The following is an 18,484-nucleotide window of genomic DNA, read 5'->3' on the forward strand; positions in this document are numbered from 1 at the left end:
ATGTAGCAGAGATAGCAATCGGGGTGTGTGATGCAGAAGAGATAGCAATCGAGGTGTGCGGTGGGAAGGGCCCAGCAGCCAGAATGCATGAAGCGACGGATGAAGCAGTGATGACAACCGGGCTGTGAGGAGAGGAGGGATGCAGCCAAGAAAGCAATCAGGGCTCGAGGCAAGGGATGCATCAAGGATAGCAATCATGTTGTGAGGCGAGATTCCAAAGGCTAAACGTGAGAGGCTGCAGGGTCGACTCAGAGAGGTCTATGCATGTGAGAGGCTGAAAGCAAGGTCGACTCGGAGCGGTCTATGCATCGGGCGCGCTTGGGGCGACTACCAGTGCCAACCCCTTATCCCGCGACGCGTCCGACAAAGAGAACGTTCCAAGGCGGCAGAGGAGGTTACCAGCCGAAGGATGCAGTAGCAATAACAGGTATAGTTCCGCGGCGGCCGAGAAGACTCACCGCATAGGAATCGGGATGCGAGGCGAGGGATGCGGCGGGAAGGCCCCGACGGCTAAACGGAAGAGGCTGCAGGGCCGCCTCGGAATGGTCCAAGCATCGGATGCGATTGGGACGACTACCAGTGCCAACCCCTTATCCCGCGATGCGTCCGATACACAGATAGTTCCAAGGCGGCCGAGGAGCCTCACCGCATATCAATCGGGGTGCGAGGCGAGGGATGGGGCGGGAAGGCCCCAACGGCTAGACGGAAGAGGCTTCAGGGCCACCTCGGAATGGTCCAAGCATCGGACGCGCTTGGGGCGACTGCCAGTGCCAACCCCTTATCCCGCGATGCGTCCGATACACAGATGGTTCCAAGGCGGCCGAGGAGCCTCACCGCATAGCAATCGGGGGTGCGAGGCGAGGGATGGGGCGGGAAGGCCCCAACGGCTAGACGGAAGAGGCTTCAGGGCCGCCTAGGAATGGTCCAAGCATCGGACACGCTTGGGGCGACTACCAGTGACAGCCCCCTATCCCGCGATGCGTCCGATACGAAGATGGTTCCAAGGCGGCCGAGGAGCCTCACCGCATAGCAATCGGGGTGCGAGGTGGGGGATGCGGCGAGATGGCCCCAACGGCTAGACGGAAGAGGCCACAGGGCCGCGTCGGAATAGTCCAAGCATCGGACGCGCTTGGGGCGACTACCAGTGACAACCCCTTATCCCGCGATGCGTCCGATACGAAGATAGTTCCAAGGCGGCCGAGGAGCCTCACCGCATAGCAATCGGGGTGCGAGGTGGGGGATGCGGCGAGATGGCCCCAACGGCTAGACGGAAGAGGCTGCAGGGCCGCCTCGGAATAGTCCAAGCATCGGACGCGCTTGGGGCCACTACCAGTGACAACCCCTTATCCCGCGATGCGTCCGATACGAAGATAGTTCCAAGGCGGCCGAAGAGCCTCACCGCATAGCAATCGGGGTGCGAGGTGGGGGATGCGGCGAGATGGCCCCAACGGCTAGACGGAAGAGGCCACAGGGCCGCCTCGGAATAGTCCAAGCATCGGACGCGCTTGGGGCGACTACCAGTGACAACCCCTTATCCCGCGATGCGTCCGATACGAAGATAGTTCCCAGGCGGCCGAGGAGCCTCACCGCATAGCAATCGGGGTGCGAGGCGAGGGATGCGGCGAGATGGCCCCAAAGGCTAGACGGAAGAGGCTGCAGGGCTGCCTCGGAATAGTCCAAGCATCGGACGCGCTTGGGGCGACTACCACTGCCAACCCCTTATCCCGCGATGCGTCCGATACACAGATAGTTCCGAGGCGGCCGAGGAGGTGGGGGATGCAGCGAGATGGCCCCAACGGCTAGACGGAAGAGGCTGCAGGGCCGCCTCGGAATAGTCCAAGCATCGGACGCGCTTGGGGCGACTACCAGTGACAACCCCTTATCCCGCGATGCGTCCGATACACAGATAGTTCCGAGGCGGCCAAGGAGCCTCACCGCATAGCAATCGTGGTGCGAGGTGGGGGATGCGGCGAGATGGCCCCAACGGCTAGACGGAAGAGGCTGCAGGGCCGCCTCGGAATGGTCCAAGCATCGGATGCGCTTGGGGCGACTACCACTGCCAACCCCTTATCCCGCGATGCGTCCGATACACAGATAGTTCCAAGGCGGCCGAGGAGCCTCACAGCATAGCAATCAGGGTGCGAGGCGAGGGATGCGGCGAGAAAGCCCCAACGGCTAGAGGGAAGAGGCTTCAGGTCCGCCTCGGAATGGTCCAAGCATCGGACGCGCTTGGGGCGACTACCAGTGACAACCCCTTATCCCGCGACGCGTCCGATACACAGATAGTTCCAAGGCGGCCGAGGAGCCTCACCGCATAGCAATCGGGGTGCGAGGCGAGGGATGCGGCGAGAAGGACCCAACGGCTACACGGAAGAGGCTTCGGGGCCGCCTCGGAATGGTCCAAGCATCGGACGCGCTTGGGGCGACTACCAGTGACAACCCCTTATCCCGCGACGCGTCCGATACACAGATAGTTCCAAGGCGGCCGAGGAGCCTCACCGCATAGCAATCGGGGTGCGAGGCGAGGGATGCGGCGAGAAGGACCCAACGGCTAGACGGAAGAGGCTTCGGGGCCGCCTCGGAATGGTCCAAGCATCGGACGCGCTTGGGGCGACTACCAGTGACAACCCCTTATCCCGCGACGCGTCCGATACACAGATAGTTCCAAGGCGGCCGAGGAGCCTCACCGCATAGCAATCGGGGTGCGAGGCGAGGGATGCGGCGAGAAGGACCCAACGGCTAGACGGAAGAGGCTTCGGGTCCGCCTCGGAATGGTCCAAGCATCGGACGCGCTTGGGGCGACTACCAGTGACAACCCCTTATCCCGCGACGCGTCCGATACACAGATAGTTCCAAGGCGGCCGAGGAGCCTCACCGCATAGCAATCGGGGTGCGAGGCGAGGGATGCGGCGAGAAGGACCCAACGGCTAGACGGAAGAGGCTTCGGGTCCGCCTCGGAATGGTCCAAGCATCGGACGCGCTTGGGGCGACTACCAGTGACAACCCCTTATCCCGCGACGCGTCCGATACACAGATAGTTCCAAGGCGGCCGAGGAGCCTCACCGCATAGCAATCGGGGTGCGAGGCGAGGGATGCGGCGAGAAGGACCCAACGGCTAGACGGAAGAGGCTTCGGGTCCGCCTCGGAATGGTCCAAGCATCGGACGCGCTTGGGGCGACTACCAGTGACAACCCCTTATCCCGCGACGCGTCCGATACACAGATAGTTCCGAGGCGGCCGAGGAGCCTCACCGCATAGCAATCGGGGTGCGAGGCGAAGGATGCGGCGAGAAGGACCCAACGGCTAGACGGAAGAGGCTTCGGGTCCGCCTCGGAATGGTCCAAGCATCGGACGCGCTTGGGGCGACTACCAGTGACAACCCCTTATCCCGCGACGCGTCCGATACACAGATAGTTCCAAGGCGGCCGAGGAGCCTCACCGCATAGCAATCGGGGTGCGAGGCGAGGGATGCGGCGAGAAGGACCCAACGGCTAGACGGAAGAGGCTTCAGGGCCGCCTCGGAATGGTCCAAGCATCGAACGCGCTTGGGGCGACTACCAGTGACAACCCCTTATCCCGCGACGCGTCCGATACACAGATAGTTCCGAGGCGGCCGAGGAGCCTCACCGCATAGCAATCGGGGTGCGAGGCGAGGGATGCGGCGAGAAGGACCCAACGGCTAGACGGAAGAGGCTTCAGGGCCGCCTCGGAATGGTCCAAGCATCGGACGCGCTTGGGGCGACTACCAGTGACAACCCCTTATCCCGCGACGCGTCCGATACACAGATAGTTCCGAGGCGGCCGAGGAGCCTCACCGCATAGCAATCGGGGTGCGAGGCGAGGGATGCGGCGAGAAGGACCCAACGGCTAGACGGAAGAGGCTTCAGGGCCGCCTCGGAATGGTCCAAGCATCGGACGCGCTTGGGGCGACTACCAATGACAACCCCTTATCCCGCGACGCGTCCGATACACAGATAGTTCCGAGGCGGCCGAGGAGCCTCACCGCATAGCAATCGGGGTGCGAGGCGAGGGATGCGGCGAGAAGGACCCAACGGCTAGACGGAAGAGGCTTCAGGGCCGCCTCGGAATGGTCCAAGCATCGGACGCGCTTGGGGCGACTACCAGTGACAACCCCTTATCCCGCGACGCGTCCGATACACAGATAGTTCCGAGGCGGCCGAGGAGCCTCACCGCATAGCAATCGGGGTGCGAGGCGAGGGATGCGGCGAGAAGGACCCAACGGCTAGACGGAAGAGGCTTCAGGGCCGCCTCGGAATGGTCCAAGCATCGGACGCGCTTGGGGCGACTACCGTTGCCAACCCCTTATCCCGCGATGCGTCTGATACACAGATAGTTCCGAGGCGGCCGAGGAGCCTCACCGCATAGCAATCGGGTTGCGAGGCAGATTATTGGGAAGGGAACCCCCTGGGATGCGGCTCAAGCAGTGCCCAAAGGGACTGGAATGCGGAATCACATCGAGAGACCCAAATGCTATACGAGGGCTCAAATCGAATTATCGATTTGGCCACGACATGGACGCATCGGAACGACTACCTTTGCCGAACCACTCGCAATTGCATCCATACCGAAACCAATAGACATTTCCGTTAGAGCCCTCGCATAGCATTCGGGAATCTCGCATGCCCCTCTAAATCGACCAATGCTGGCGCTCAATGAAAATCCGAGCGCTACCACCGTTCGAGCGCCAGCATTGGTCGAGTTAGAGGGGCACGGGGGAGAATGCTCCAGTCAACACCTCCCCTATATAAGTTATTTGTCCGATTCTCGCACAACCGTAGTCTGCCTCGTCGAATCAAACAACGGTCCCAGATTCCGACTTCCGTTCCGTAGAGACCCAAAAGCTAGATGGAGGCTCGCAAGAAAGAGAGTCGGCGCATAGCAATCGGGTTTCTCGAACGTTTAGGGACCGAGCTCACTTGCGGATAGGGCAAAATCCGCCAAGCAACCCAAAAGCTAGACGGGGGCTCGAATCGAATCGCCTAGGCGGCCACAACAACGACGTGTTGGATCGACTACCAGTGCCAAACCATTCAGCAAGACTAGTCTGTGTCGAGGCCGGATAGAGATTCTCAGAGAGCGCCCGCATAGCATTTAGGAGACCTGCCGCGTCCCTCACACTCGACAAATGGTGGTGCACGTTTATAAATCCGAGCGATCCCAACCCTTTCAAGCACCAACATCGGTCGAGATAGAGGGGCACGGAGGGGGCTGCGTGAGACAACACAGTCCCCTATATAAGTTATTTGTCCGATTCTCACACATCCGAAGAATGGTCATCAAATCGGACAACAGCCCAAACTTCCGACTTCCGTCCCAGAAAGCCCAAGAGCTATCTAAAACGTTCATGGCCGGAACTCGATCGCGGCTATACCAGTCCGCCAAGCAACCCAAAAGCTAGACTGGAGCTCTAGTCGAATCACCTCTGTGGCCATTGCAAGGACGTGTTGGAGCGACTACCATTGCCGAACCATTCCGCAGGTCGAGTCCATACCAAGGCCGCATAGAGATTCACGATGAGCTCCTGCATAGCAATCAGGAGACTTGCCGTGTCCATCACAATCGATAAATCCTGGTGCAAGATTTTTGCATCCGAGCGCTCCAACCAGTCGAGCACCAGCATCAATCGACATAAACGGGCACGGGGGGAGGATGCTCGAGAACACTACCTCCCCTATATAAGTTATTTGTCCGATTCTCAAGCAGCCGAAGTCTGGTCATCGAATCGGGTCAAAGACCACAACTTCCGACTTTACCCACAATGCAAGTCATCGAATCGAACATCGGCCCCCGAGTCGGACTCCATGCGTATGTCAGGTCATCGGACCCAAATTCCGCCTTCCTGCGCATGGCGGGCCATCAATATCAACTCGGTCATCAGACCCAAACTCCGCCTTTTTGCGTATGGCACGCCTTCAAATCGGTCATCGGACCCAAATTCCGCCTTCCTGTGCATGGCGGGCCATCAACATCAACTCGGTCATCGGACCCAAATTCCGCCTTTCTGCGCATGGCACGCCATCAACTCGGTCATCGGACCCAAATTCCGCCTTCCTGCGCATGGCAGGTCATCGGACACAAATTCAGACCTCGCCAATATGCCTACGTATCGAATCGGTCATCGGACCCAACTTCCGACTTCATCCATACTGTAGGGTCTTTGAGGTTGGCGCGGTGCGCTCAACCCAGGGAGTCGACCCATCGAAGCATACACCTCCCCTATATAAGCTATTTGTCCGATTCCCACACCTGTGTAGTTTGCACCTCTGACCAGGACATCGACCCCAACTTCCGAACTCGACTGCAACGACGGCACCAGCGCCTTGGTGCGCACCTTGCGACGCACAGTCCCAACATTCGCCTTCCTGCACATGGCAGGTCATCGGACCCAAATTCCGACCTCGCGAGTATGCCTACATATCGAATCGGTCATCGGACCCAACTTCCGACTTCATCCATACCGTAGGGTCTTTGAGGTTGGCGCGGTGCGCTCAACCCGGGGAGTCGACCCAACGAAGCATACACCTCCCCTATATAAGCTATTTGTCCGATTCCCACACCTGTGTAGTTTGCACCTCCGATCAAGACATCGACCCCAACTTCCGAACTCGCCTCCAACGACCGAACCAGCGCCTTGGTGCGCACCTTGCAACGCACAGTGCCAACATTCGCCTTCCTGCACGTGGCAGGTCATCGGACCCAAATTCCGACCTCGCGAGTATGCCTACATATCGAATCGGTCATCGGACCCAACTTCCGACTTCATCCATACCGTAGGGTCTTTGAGGTTGGCGCGGTGCGCTCAACCCGGGGAGTCGACCCAACGAAGCATACACCTCCCCTATATAAGCTATTTGTCCGATTCCCACACCTGTGTAGCTTGCACCTCCGATCAGGACATCGACCCCAACTTCCGAACTCGACTAAAAAGACCGCACCAGCGCCTTGGTGTGCACCTTGCAACGCACAGTGTCAACATTCGCCTTCCTGCACATGGCAGGTCATCGGACCCAAATTCCGACCTCATGAGCATACCTACTAATCGAATCGGTCATCGGACCCAACTTCCGACTTCATCCATACCGTAGGGTCTTTGAGGTTGGCGCGGTGCGCTCAACCTGGGGAGTCGACCCATCGAAGCATACACCTCCCCTATATAAGCTATTTGTCCGATTCCGACACCTGTGTAGTTTGCACCTCCGCTCAGGACATCGACCCCAACTTCCGAACTCGCCTGCAACGACCGAACCAGCGCCTTGGTGCGCACCAAAAGTGCGCACTTTTGGAGGGCACTTTTCTGCGCTCCAAAGGTGCGCACTTTTGGAGGGCACTTTTTGGAGGGCACTTTTCTGCGCTCCAAAGGTGCGCACTTTTGGAGGGCACTTTTTGGAGGGCACTTTTCTGCGCTCCAAAGGTGCGCACTTTTGGAGGGCACTTTTTGGAGGGCACTTTTCTGCGCTCCAAAGGTGCGCACTTTTGGAGGGCACTTTTTGGAGGGCACTTTTCTGCGCTCCAAAGGTGCGCACTTTTGGAGGGCACTTTTTGGAGGGCACTTTTCTGCGCTCCAAAGGTGCGCACTTTTGGAGGGCACTTTTTGGAGGGCACTTTTCTGCGCTCCAAAGGTGCGCACTTTTGGAGGGCACTTTTTGGAGGGCACTTTTCTGCGCTCCAAAGGTGCGCACTTTTGGAGGGCACTTTTTGGAGGGCACTTTTCTGCGCTCCAAAGGTGCGCACTTTTGGAGGGCACTTTTTGGAGGGCACTTTTCTGCGCTCCAAAGGTGCGCACTTTTGGAGGGCACTTTTTGGAGGGCACTTTTCTGCGCTCCAAAGGTGCGCACTTTTGGAGGGCACTTTTGTGCACTCCAAAGGTGCGCACTTTTGGAGGGCACTTTTCCTGTGCTCCAAAGGTGCACACCTAGGTGAGCACCTTCGACCACACCTTGTAGCACACCAAACTCTGACTTTCGACTTCATCCGCAATGCAGGGTCTTTGAGGTTGGCGCAATGCGCACAACCAGGGGAGTCGACCCATCAAACCCAACACCTCCCCTATATAAGCTATTTGTCTGATTCTCATACATGCGTAGCCTGCAGGAGCAATTAGGACATCGACCCCAACTTTCGGCTTCTAAACGAAAACAAGGTCTTTGAGGTTGGTGTAATGCGAACAACTAGGGGAGTCAACCCATCAAACCCAACACCTCCCCTATATAAGCTATTTGTCTGATTCTCATACATGTGTAGTCTACAGGAGCAATTAGGACATCGACCCCAACTTTTGACTTCTTAACGAAAACAAGGTCTTTGAGGTTGACGTAATGCGCACAACCAGGGGAGTCGACCCATCAAACCCAACACCTCCCCTATATAAGCTATTTGTCCGATTCTCATACATGTGTAGCCTGCAGGAGCCATTAGGACATTGACCCCAACTTTTGACTTCTTAACGAAAACAAGGTCTTTGAGGTTGGCGTAATGCGCACAACCAAGGGAGTTGACCCATCAAACCCAACACCTCCCCTATATAAGCTATTTGTCTGATTCTCATACATGTGTAGCCTGCAACAACGATTAGGACATCCACCCCAACTTCTGAATTCGTCTGCGTTGACCGCACCAAAGGTGCACGCCTTGGTGCTCACCAAAATCCGACTTCCGACTTCTTCTGCTATGCGGGGTCTTTGAGGTTGGCGCAGTGCGCACAACCAGGGGAGTCAACCCACCGAATGCAACACCTCCCCTATATAAGCTATTTGTCTGATTCTCATACATGCGTAGACTGCAGCAATGATTAGGACATCCACCCCAACTTTTGACTTCTTAAACAAGACAGGGTCTTTGAAGTTGGTGCAGTGCACACAACCAGGGGAGTCGACCCATCAAACGCAACACCTCCCCTATATAAAGCTATTTGTCCGATTCTCATACGTGTAGTCTGCAGCAGCGATTAGGACATCGACCCCAACTTCCGAATTCGTTTGCATTGACCGCACCAAAGGTGCACGCCTTGGTGTGCACCCTGGAGTGCACTTTGGTGCTCACCTCGGTGCACACTTTGGTGTGCACCTCGGTGTGCACCAAAGGTGCGCACCTTGGAGCGCACCAAAGGTGTACACTTTGGAGCGCACCACATAGGGTCTTTGAGAGGTTGGCGCAGTGCGCACACCAAGGTGGGTGTTGAGGTGCGTGCCGAGGTGGGTGGGTGCTAGGGTGCGCTCCATGGTGGGTGCCAGGGTGGGTGCGTGCTAGGGTGGATTCCAAAGAGGGTCATAGGGTGGGTGCCAAGGTGGGTTGGTGATATAGTGGGTTCAAAGGTGGGTACTAGGGTGGGTTCCAAGGTGGGTCACAAGTTGGGTGCCAGGATGCGTGGGTGTTAGGTTGGGTGCCAAGGTGGGCTCCTGCGTGGGTGGGTGCTAGGGTGGGTTTCAAGGTGGACGCGAGGGCGGGTGCCAAGGTGGGTAACAAGTTGGGTGTTAGGATGGGTGAGTGCTAGAGTGGGTGCCAAGGTGGGTGGGTGCTAAGGTGGATGCCAAGGTGGTTCACAGGGTGGGTGGGTTCTAGGGTGAGTTCCAAGGTGGGTCACAGGTTCAGTGCTAGGGTGGGTGTCAAGGCGGGTGTCGAGGTGCCTGGGTGCTAGGGTGTGGATGCCAATGTGGGTCATAGGGTGGGTACTAGGGTGGGCTGCAATGTGGGTGCCAAGGTGGGTAACATGCTCGGTGGGTTCTAAATTGGGTGCCAGGGTGGGTGTGCACCCACCTTGCCCGAGGTGGGTGCCAAGGTGCCAGTGTGGGTGGGTGCTAAGGTGGATGCCAAGGTGGGTGAGAAGGTGGGTGATAGGTTGAGTGGTAGGATGGGTGGGTGCCAAGATGGGTCACAGGGTGGGTGCAAGGGTGGGTAGGTGCTAGGGTTGGTGTCAGGGTGGGTGGGTGCTAGGTTGGGTTCCAAGGTGGGTGCGAGGGTGAGTGTCAAGGTGGGTCACAGGTTAGGTGCTAGGATGGGTGAGTGCTAGGGTGCAAAGGTGCCAGGGTGGGTGCTAGGATGGGTCGATGCTAGGGTGAGTGGCAAGGTGGGTCCACAAGTGTCAAGGTGGGTGCCGAGGTGGGTGCCAAGTCGGCGACTGCTATGGTGGATGCCAAGGTGGGTCACGGGGTGGGTGCCAAGTTGCTAGGTTGGGTTCCAAGGTGGGTGCCAACGTGGGTGCTAGGGTGCGTGGGTTAAAGGGTGTGTCACAACGTGGGTGCCAGGATGGGTGCGCACCCACACTGGCCAAGACGGGTGCGGGTGCAAGGTTGGGTTCCAAGCCCGGTCACAGGCTGGGTGCTAGGATGGGTGGGTGCCAAGGTGGGCACCAGGGTGGGTGCACCCACCCTGGCCAAGGTGGGTCACGGGGTGGGTCCTAGGGTGGGTAACGGGGTGGGTACTAAGGTGCGTGCCAAGGTGGGTCATAGGGTGGGTGCCAAGGTGGGCACCAGGGTGGGTGTGCACCAACCCTAGCCAGGGTAGGTCACGGGGTGGTTGTCGGGGTGGGCGTCAAGGAGCCAAGGTGGGTGGCAAGTAGCCAAGTTGCGTGCCAAGGTGGGTGTCGGGGTGGGTGCCAAGGATCCAAGGTGGGTGCCAAGGAACCAAGGTGGGTGTCTGGGTGGGTGCCGAGGTGGGAGCCAGGGTGGGTCCCAAGGTGAGTGCAAAGGTGGGTGCCAGGGTCAAGGTGAGTGCCAATGTGGGTTCCAAGGTGCCAGGGTCAGGGTGAGTGCCAATGTGGGTTCAAAGGTGCTAAGTTGGGTGCGAGGTTGGGTGCGAGGGTGGGTGGGTGCCAAGGTGTGCTAGGTGGAAGCCCGGGTGGGTCGGCATCCCATGGGTGTCGAGTTGGGTGCCTGATGGGTGCTTCTTGTCAAGTTTTAGTCGTCGGGACTCATTTCGAGCCTTAGAGGTCGTTTCTTGTCCGGTTGCCCTGTCTTCGACCTGGGAACCCAATTTTGGTCCTCGGGTCCCATTTTTTTTTGTCTCGCATCCCACTTTTGGCCTGTGGCCTTTTCGGGGTCGATTCTCGTTTTGGGCATCAGAGCATGTTTCTTCTCCTAAAACCCAATATTTGTTTATTAAGTCTCGGAACACATTTTTGTTCTCGTGGACCCATCATGGGTCTTGGAACGCATTTGTGGTCCTTGGGTCCCATTTTGCATCCCGAAACTTGTGTTTTGGTGCTTGATCCCTATTTTGGGTGCCCACCTTGCACCAAGTGCGCACCCGGGGCAAACCGAGCGCCTTGGTGCACCGGGGCAAGATCGAGCGTGCACCCGAGGCGCCCCGAACATGCACCAAGGTGCACTCGGCCCACATGTGAGCGCAGGTCGTTGCGCCCGAGGTGGTGTGTGGGCACCGCGTTGCAGACGGGACACTGCACGCACACGACGCCCCCTCCAGGTGCACGCACGTAGGCCGGGCCGGGTGCACACCCGACGCCCTAGCAAGGTGCGCGCACCCGGGCAGGGCTCACACTTGGCGAACGGGGCGCACTTCGCGAGGGAGGGTGTGCACCTCGACGGGGGTGGGTGGCCGGGGTGGATTCGCACGTGGGTCGCGGTTTGCTAAGTACACACTGCGACAAGCTCATAACGGGTGCGATCATACCAGCATTAGTGCACCGGATCCCATCAGAACTCCGCAGTTAAGCGCGCTTGGGCCGGAGTAGTACTGGGATGGGTGACCTCCCGGGAAGTCCCGGTGTTGCACCCTTTTTTAGTTTTTCGCCGGGCGTCGCAATGCTATTTGAATAAACCTTTTGCCCGTTTGCGTTCTCGTCGGGGCCGGGCCGGGCCGGGGTGCGCTGCCCGCACTACCGCGCGCGCGGGGGCGACACCGAGCGCGCACCCGAGGCACCCCGAGCACACAGGCCACGGTGCAACCCGGGCGTTGTGCGCGCACCCCGGTGCGCCCGAGGTGCTGCGCGCGCACCCAGGTGAAATCGGTGTGCACCTCGGCCAGTGCGCGCTCGGTCGAGTCGCGCACGTTGGCCAAGGTGCACGGTGATGTTTCTTACTCTAAGGTTCCGCACCAGACGCCCGGGACAGGTGAGCGAAGCTGGGCGGGGCCGGGTGCGCGGCCGGGGCAGGTGCACGCAGCTGGAGAGAGCTTTGGAGCACACTTCGGAGCGCACCAATGATGCGCTCCATTCAAAAGTTTCCTGAAAAGGCAAAAAAAGTTGAGATTATAGAATTTCCCACTTGAGAGATTGTAAAAAAAAAAAATTTAAAATGAAGGAAACGCGGGTGCCAAGGTGTGCGCAGCCCAGCCAAGGTGTGCGCACCAAGGCGCCCACCCTGGCGAAGGTGCACGCAAGGTGCGCACCCGAGGCAAACCGGACAATTAACCCAACTTTCGACTTCGCGCGCACCTTGGAGCGCACTTCGGAGCGCTCCTTGGTGCGCACCAATCTTGGGCACCTCGGAGTGCACCATGGCGCCCACCAAGGTGCGCACCCGGGGCAAACCGAGCTCCGACTTCGTGCGCACCTTGGAGCGCACGAAAGGTGCGCACCATGGCGCCCACCAAGGTGCGCAGCCCAGCCAAGGCGTGCGCATCAAGGTGCGCACCCTGGCGAAGGTGCGCACCCGGGGCAAACCGAGCTCCGACTTCGTGCGCACCTTGGAGCGCACAAAAGGTGCGCAACCCAGCCAAGGTGTGCGCACCCCGGTCAAACCGAGCTCCGAATCGTGCGCACCAGAGGTGCACGCCATCGTGCGCACCTTGGAGCACACTTCGGAGCCCTCCTTGGTGCGCGCCGATGTTGCGCACCTCGGAGCGCACCCGGGGAAAACAATGCAATTAACCCGACTTTCGACTTCGTGGGCACCTCGGAGCGCTCTCGGGTTCGCACCTCGGAGCACACCGAGGTGCGCACCTTTGATGCGCTGCCTTCACCAATTTCCAGAAAAGGCAAGAAAACATTGAGAAGGTGTGCGCACCGAGGTGCCCACCCTGGCGAAGGTGCACGCGAGGTGCGCACCCGGGGCAAACCGGGCTCCGACTTCGTGCACGCCGCACCTTGGAGCACACTTCGGAGCGCTCCTTGGTGCGCACCAGGGCGCGCAACCCAGCCGAGGTGCCCACCCCGGCGAAGGTGCACGCGAGGTGCGCACCCGGGGCAAACCGGGCTCCGACTTCGTGCACGCCATGGTGCCCACCGCGGCGAAGGTGCACGCGAGGTGCGCACCCGGGGCAAACCGGGCTCCGACTTCGTGCACGCCGCACCTTGGAGCACACTTCGGAGCGCTCCTTGGTGCGCACCATGGTGCCCACCAGGGCGCGCAACCCCGCCGAAGGTGCACGCGAGGTGCGCACCCGGGGCAAACCGGGCTCCGACTTCGTGCACGCCGCACCTTGGAGCACACTTCGGAGCGCTCCTTGGTGCGCACCATGGTGCCCACCAGGGCGCGCAACCCCGCCGAAGGTGCACGCGAGGTGCGCACCCGGGGCAAACCGGGCTCCGACTTCGTGCACGCCATGGTGCGCACCGCGGCGAAGGTGCGCACCCGGGGCAAACCGGGCTCCGACTTCGTGCACGCCGCACCTTGGAGCACACTTCGGAGCGCTCCTTGGTGCGCACCAGGGCGCGCAACCCAGCCGAGGTGCCCACCCCGGCGAAGGTGCACGCGAGGTGCGTACCCGGGGCAAACCGGGCTCCGACTTCGTGCACGCCGCACCTTGGAGCACACTTCGGAGCGCTCCTTGGTGCGCACCATGGTGCCCACCAGGCCGCGCAACCCAGCCAAGGTGTGCGCACCAAGGTGCACGCGAGGTGCGCACCCGGGGCAAACCGGGGTCCGACTTCGTGCACGCCGCACCTTGGAGCACACATCGGGGCGCTCCCGGGTTCACACCGGCGTTGCGCACCGTGGTGGGCACCTCGGAGCACACCAAGGTGGGCAGCGAGGTGCGCACCTTTGATGCGATGCCTTCACTAATTTCCATAAAAGGCAAAAAAAAAACGAGATTTTAAAATTTCCGTTTTGAAAGATAGTGAGAAAAAGGGAATGCTGGTGCCATCTTGAGCCCGCCCTGGTGCGCAGCCCAGCCAAGGTGTGCGCACCAAGGTGCCCACCCTGGCGAAGGTGCGCGCCCGGGCAATTAATCCAACTTCCAACTTCGCGCGCGCCAGGGTGGGAGCGCACCCAACAACCGGGCCTGGGAAGAGCCAATGCGAGAAACCCCACCAAACGCTCTGACAAAAAAAGAGGGGGCGCTCCAGTAACCCCGCTTCGGAGCGCACCCTGGGCAAACCCAGCCAAGGTGCCCACCCCGGCCAAGGTGCAGGCGAGGTGCGCACCCGGGGCAAACCGGGCTCCGACAACGTGCACGCCGCACCTTGGAGCACACTTCGTAGCGCTCCCGGGTGCGCACCTCAGAGCACACCAAGGTGGGCAGCGAGGTGCGCACCTTTGATGCGCTGCCTTCACTAATTTCCAGAAAAGGCAAAAAAAAAAGGAGATTTTAAAATTTCCGTTTTGAAAGATAGTGAAAAAAACGGAACGCGCGTGCCATCTTGAGCCCGCCCTGGTGCGCAGCCCAGGTAAGGTGCCCACCCTGGCAAAGGTGCGCACCCGGGCAATTAACCCTACTTCCGACTTCGTGCGCGCCAGGGTGGCAACCGGGCCTCGGAAGAGCCAATGCGAGAAACCCCACCAAACGCTCCGACAAAAAAAGAGGCGGCGCTCCAATAACCCCGCTTCGGAGCGCAGCCGGGGCAAACCCAGCCAAGGTGCCCACCCCGACGAAGGTGCACGCGAGGTGCGCACCCGGGGCAAACCGGGCTCCGACAACGTGCACGCAGCACCTTGGAGCACACTTCGAAGCACTCCCGGGTGCCCACCGGCGTTGCGCACCGTGGTGGGCAGCGAGGTGCGCACCTTTGATGCGCTGCCTTCACTAATTTCCAGAAAAAGGCAAAAAAAAATGAGATTTTAAAATTTCCGTTTTGAAAGATAGTGAAAAAAAAGGAACGCGGGTGCCATCTTGAGCCCGCCCTGGTGCGCAGCCCAGGCAAGGCATGCGCACCAAGGTGCCCACCCGAGGTGCACACCCGGGGCAAACCGGGCTCCGACTTCGTGCAGGCCGCACCTTGGAGCACACTTCGGAGCGCTCCTTGGTGCGCACCATGGTGCCCACCAGGGCGCGCAACCCAGCCAAGGTCTGCACACCAAGGTGCCCACCCCGGCGAAGGTGCACGCGAGGTGCGCACCCGGGGCAAACCGGGCTCCGACTTCGTGCACGCCATGGTGCCCACCGCGGCGAAGGTGCACGCGAGGTGCGCACCCGGGGCAAACCGGGCTCCGACTTCGTGCACGCCGCACCTTGGAGCACACTTCGGAGCGCTCCTTGGTGCGCACCATGGTGCCCACCAGGGCGCGCAACCCAGCCAAGGTGTGCGCACCAAGGTGCACGCGAGGTGCGCACCCGGGGCAAACCGGGGTCTGACTTCGTGCACGCCGCACCTTGGAGCACACATCGGAGCGCTCCCAGGTTCGCACCAGCGTTGCGCACCTTTGATGCGCTGCCTTCACTAATTTCCAGAAAAGGCAAAAAAAAACGAGATTTTAAAATTTCCGTTCTGAAAGATAGTGAAAAAAATGGAACGCGGGTGCCATCTTGAGCCCTTCCTGGTGCGCAGCCCAGGCAAGTTGTGCGCACCAAGGTGCCCACCCTGGCGGAGGTGCGCGCCCGGGGCAATCCGGGCTCCGACTTCGTGCACTGCATGGTGCCCACCAAGGCGCGCAACCCAGCCAAGGTGCCCACCGCAGCGAAGGTGCACGCGAGGTGCGCACCCGAGGTGCACACCCGGGGCAAACCGGGCTCCGACTTCGTGCACGCCGCACCTTGGAGCACACTTCAGAGCGCTCCTTGGTGCGCACCAGGGCGCGCAACCCAGCCGAGGTGCCCACCCCGGCGAAGGTGCACGCGAGGTGCGCACCCGGGGCAAACCGGGCTCCGACTTCGTGCACGCCATGGTGCCCACCGCGGCGAAGGTGCGCACCCGGGGCAAACCGGGCTCCGACTTCGTGCACGCCGCACCTTGGAGCACACTTCGGAGCGCTCCTTGGTGCGCACCATGGTGCCCACCAGGCCGCGCAACCCAGCCAAGGTGTGCGCACCAAGGTGCACGCGAGGTGCGCACCCGGGGCAAACCGGGGTCCGACTTCGTGCACGCCGCACCTTGGAGCACACATCGGGGCGCTCCCGGGTTCGCACCGGCGTTGCGCACCGTGGTGGGCACCTCGGAGCACACCAAGGTGGGCAGCGAGGTGCGCACCTTTGATGCGATGCCTTCACTAATTTCCATAAAAGGCAAAAAAAAAACGAGATTTTAAAATTTCCGTTTTGAAAGATAGTGAGAAAAAGGGAATGCTGGTGCCATCTTGAGCCCGCCCTGGTGCGCAGCCCAGCCAAGGTTTGCGCACCAAGGTGCCCACCCTGGCGAAGGTGCGCGCCCGGGCAATTAACCCAACTTCCAACTTCGCGCGCGCCAGGGTGGGAGCGCACCCAACAACCGGGCCTGGGAAGAGCCAATGCGAGAAACCCCACCAAACTCTCTGACAAAAAAAGAGGGGGCGCTCCAGTAACCCCGCTTCGGAGCGCACCCTGGGCAAACCCAGCCAAGGTGCCCACCCCGGCCAAGGTGCAGGCGAGGTGCGCACCCGGGGCAAACCGGGCTCCGACAACGTGCACGCCGCACCTTGGAGCACACTTCGTAGCGCTCCCGGGTGCGCACCTCAGAGCACACCAAGGTGGGCAGCGAGGTGCGCACCTTTGATGCGCTGCCTTCACTAATTTCCAGAAAAGGCAAAAAAAAAAGGAGATTTTAAAATTTCCGTTTTGAAAGATAGTGAAAAAAACGGAACGCGCGTGCCATCTTGAGCCCGCCCTGGTGCGCAGCCCAGGTAAGGTCCCACCCTGGCAAAGGTGCGCACCCGGGCAATTAACCCTACTTCCGACTTCGTGCGCGCCAGGGTGGCAACCGGGCCTCGGAAGAGCCAATGCGAGAAACCCCACCAAACGCTCCGACAAAAAAAGAGGCGGCGCTCCAATAACCCCGCTTCGGAGCGCAGCCGGGGCAAACCAAGCCAAGGTGCCCACCCCGACGAAGGTGCACGCGAGGTGCGCACCCGGGGCAAACCGGGCTCCGACAACGTGCACGCAGCACCTTGGAGCACACTTCGAAGCACTCCCGGGTGCCCACCGGCGTTGCGCACCGTGGTGGGCAGCGAGGTGCGCACCTTTGATGCGCTGCCTTCACTAATTTCCAGAAAAAGGCAAAAAAAAATGAGATTTTAAAATTTCCGTTTTGAAAGATAGTGAAAAAAAAGGAACGCGGGTGCCATCTTGAGCCCGCCCTGGTGCGCAGCCCAGGCAAGGCATGCGCACCAAGGTGCCCACCCGAGGTGCACACCCGGGGCAAACCGGGCTCCGACTTCGTGCAGGCCGCACCTTGGAGCACACTTCGGAGCGCTCCTTGGTGCGCACCATGGTGCCCACCAGGGCGCACCCGAGGCAAACCGGGCTCCGACTTCGTGCACGCCGCACCTTGGAGCACACATCGGAGCGCTCCCAGGTTCGCACCAGCGTTGCGCACCTTTGATGCGCTGCCTTCACTAATTTCCAGAAAAGGCAAAAAAAAACGATATTTTAAAATTTCCGTTCTGAAAGATAGTGAAAAAAACGGAACGCGGGTGCCATCTTGAGCCCTTCCTGATGCGCAGCCCAGGCAAGTTGTGCGCACCAAGGTGCCCACCCTGGCGGAGGTGCGCGCCCGGGGCAAACCGGGCTCCGACTTCGTGCACTGCATGGTGCCCACCAAGGCGCGCAACCCAGCCAAGGTGCCCACCGCAGCGAAGGTGCACGCGAGGTGCGCACCCGAGGTGCACACCCGGGGCAAACCGGGCTCCGACTTCGTGCACGCCGCACCTTGGAGCACACTTCAGAGCGCTCCTTGGTACGCACCAGGGCGCGCAACCCAGCCAAGGTGCTCACCCCGGCGAAGGTGCACGCGAGGTGCGCACCCGGGGCAAACCGGGCTCGGACTTCGTGCACGCCGCACCTTGGAGCACACATCGGAGCGCTCCCGGGTTCGCACCAGCATTGCGCACCTTTGATGCGCTGCCTTCACTAATTTCCAGAAAAGGCAAAAAAAAGAAAAAAATGAGATTTTAAAATTTCCGTTTTGAAAGATAGTGAAAAAAACGGAACGCGGGTGCCATCTTGAGCCCGCCCTGGTGTGCAGCCCAGGCAAGTTGTGCGCACCAAGGCACCCACCCTGGCCAAGGTGGGTCACGGGGTGGGTCCTAGGGTGGGTAACGGGGTGGGTACTAAGGTGCGTGCCAAGGTGGGTCATAGGGTGGGTGCCAAGGTGGGCACCAGGGTGGGTGTGCACCAACCCTAGCCAGGGTAGGTCACGGGGTGGTTGTCGGGGTGGGCG

General features: G+C 60.3%; 1 non-coding gene across 1 annotated transcript; it reads left to right on the forward strand.

Moving 5' to 3' along the window:
• The first annotated feature begins 11,632 nt into the window (after window positions 1-11,632).
• On the forward strand, window positions 11,633-11,751 carry LOC131869160 (5S ribosomal RNA). The gene has a single exon (XR_009367555.1). It is a non-coding gene; the product is annotated as a 5S ribosomal RNA (ribosomal RNA).
• Window positions 11,752-18,484: the final 6,733 nt, after the last annotated feature.

This window comes from Cryptomeria japonica, unplaced genomic scaffold, assembly GCF_030272615.1.
Source record: "Cryptomeria japonica unplaced genomic scaffold, Sugi_1.0 HiC_scaffold_237, whole genome shotgun sequence".
NCBI classification, from domain to species: Eukaryota; Viridiplantae; Streptophyta; class Pinopsida; order Cupressales; family Cupressaceae; genus Cryptomeria; species Cryptomeria japonica.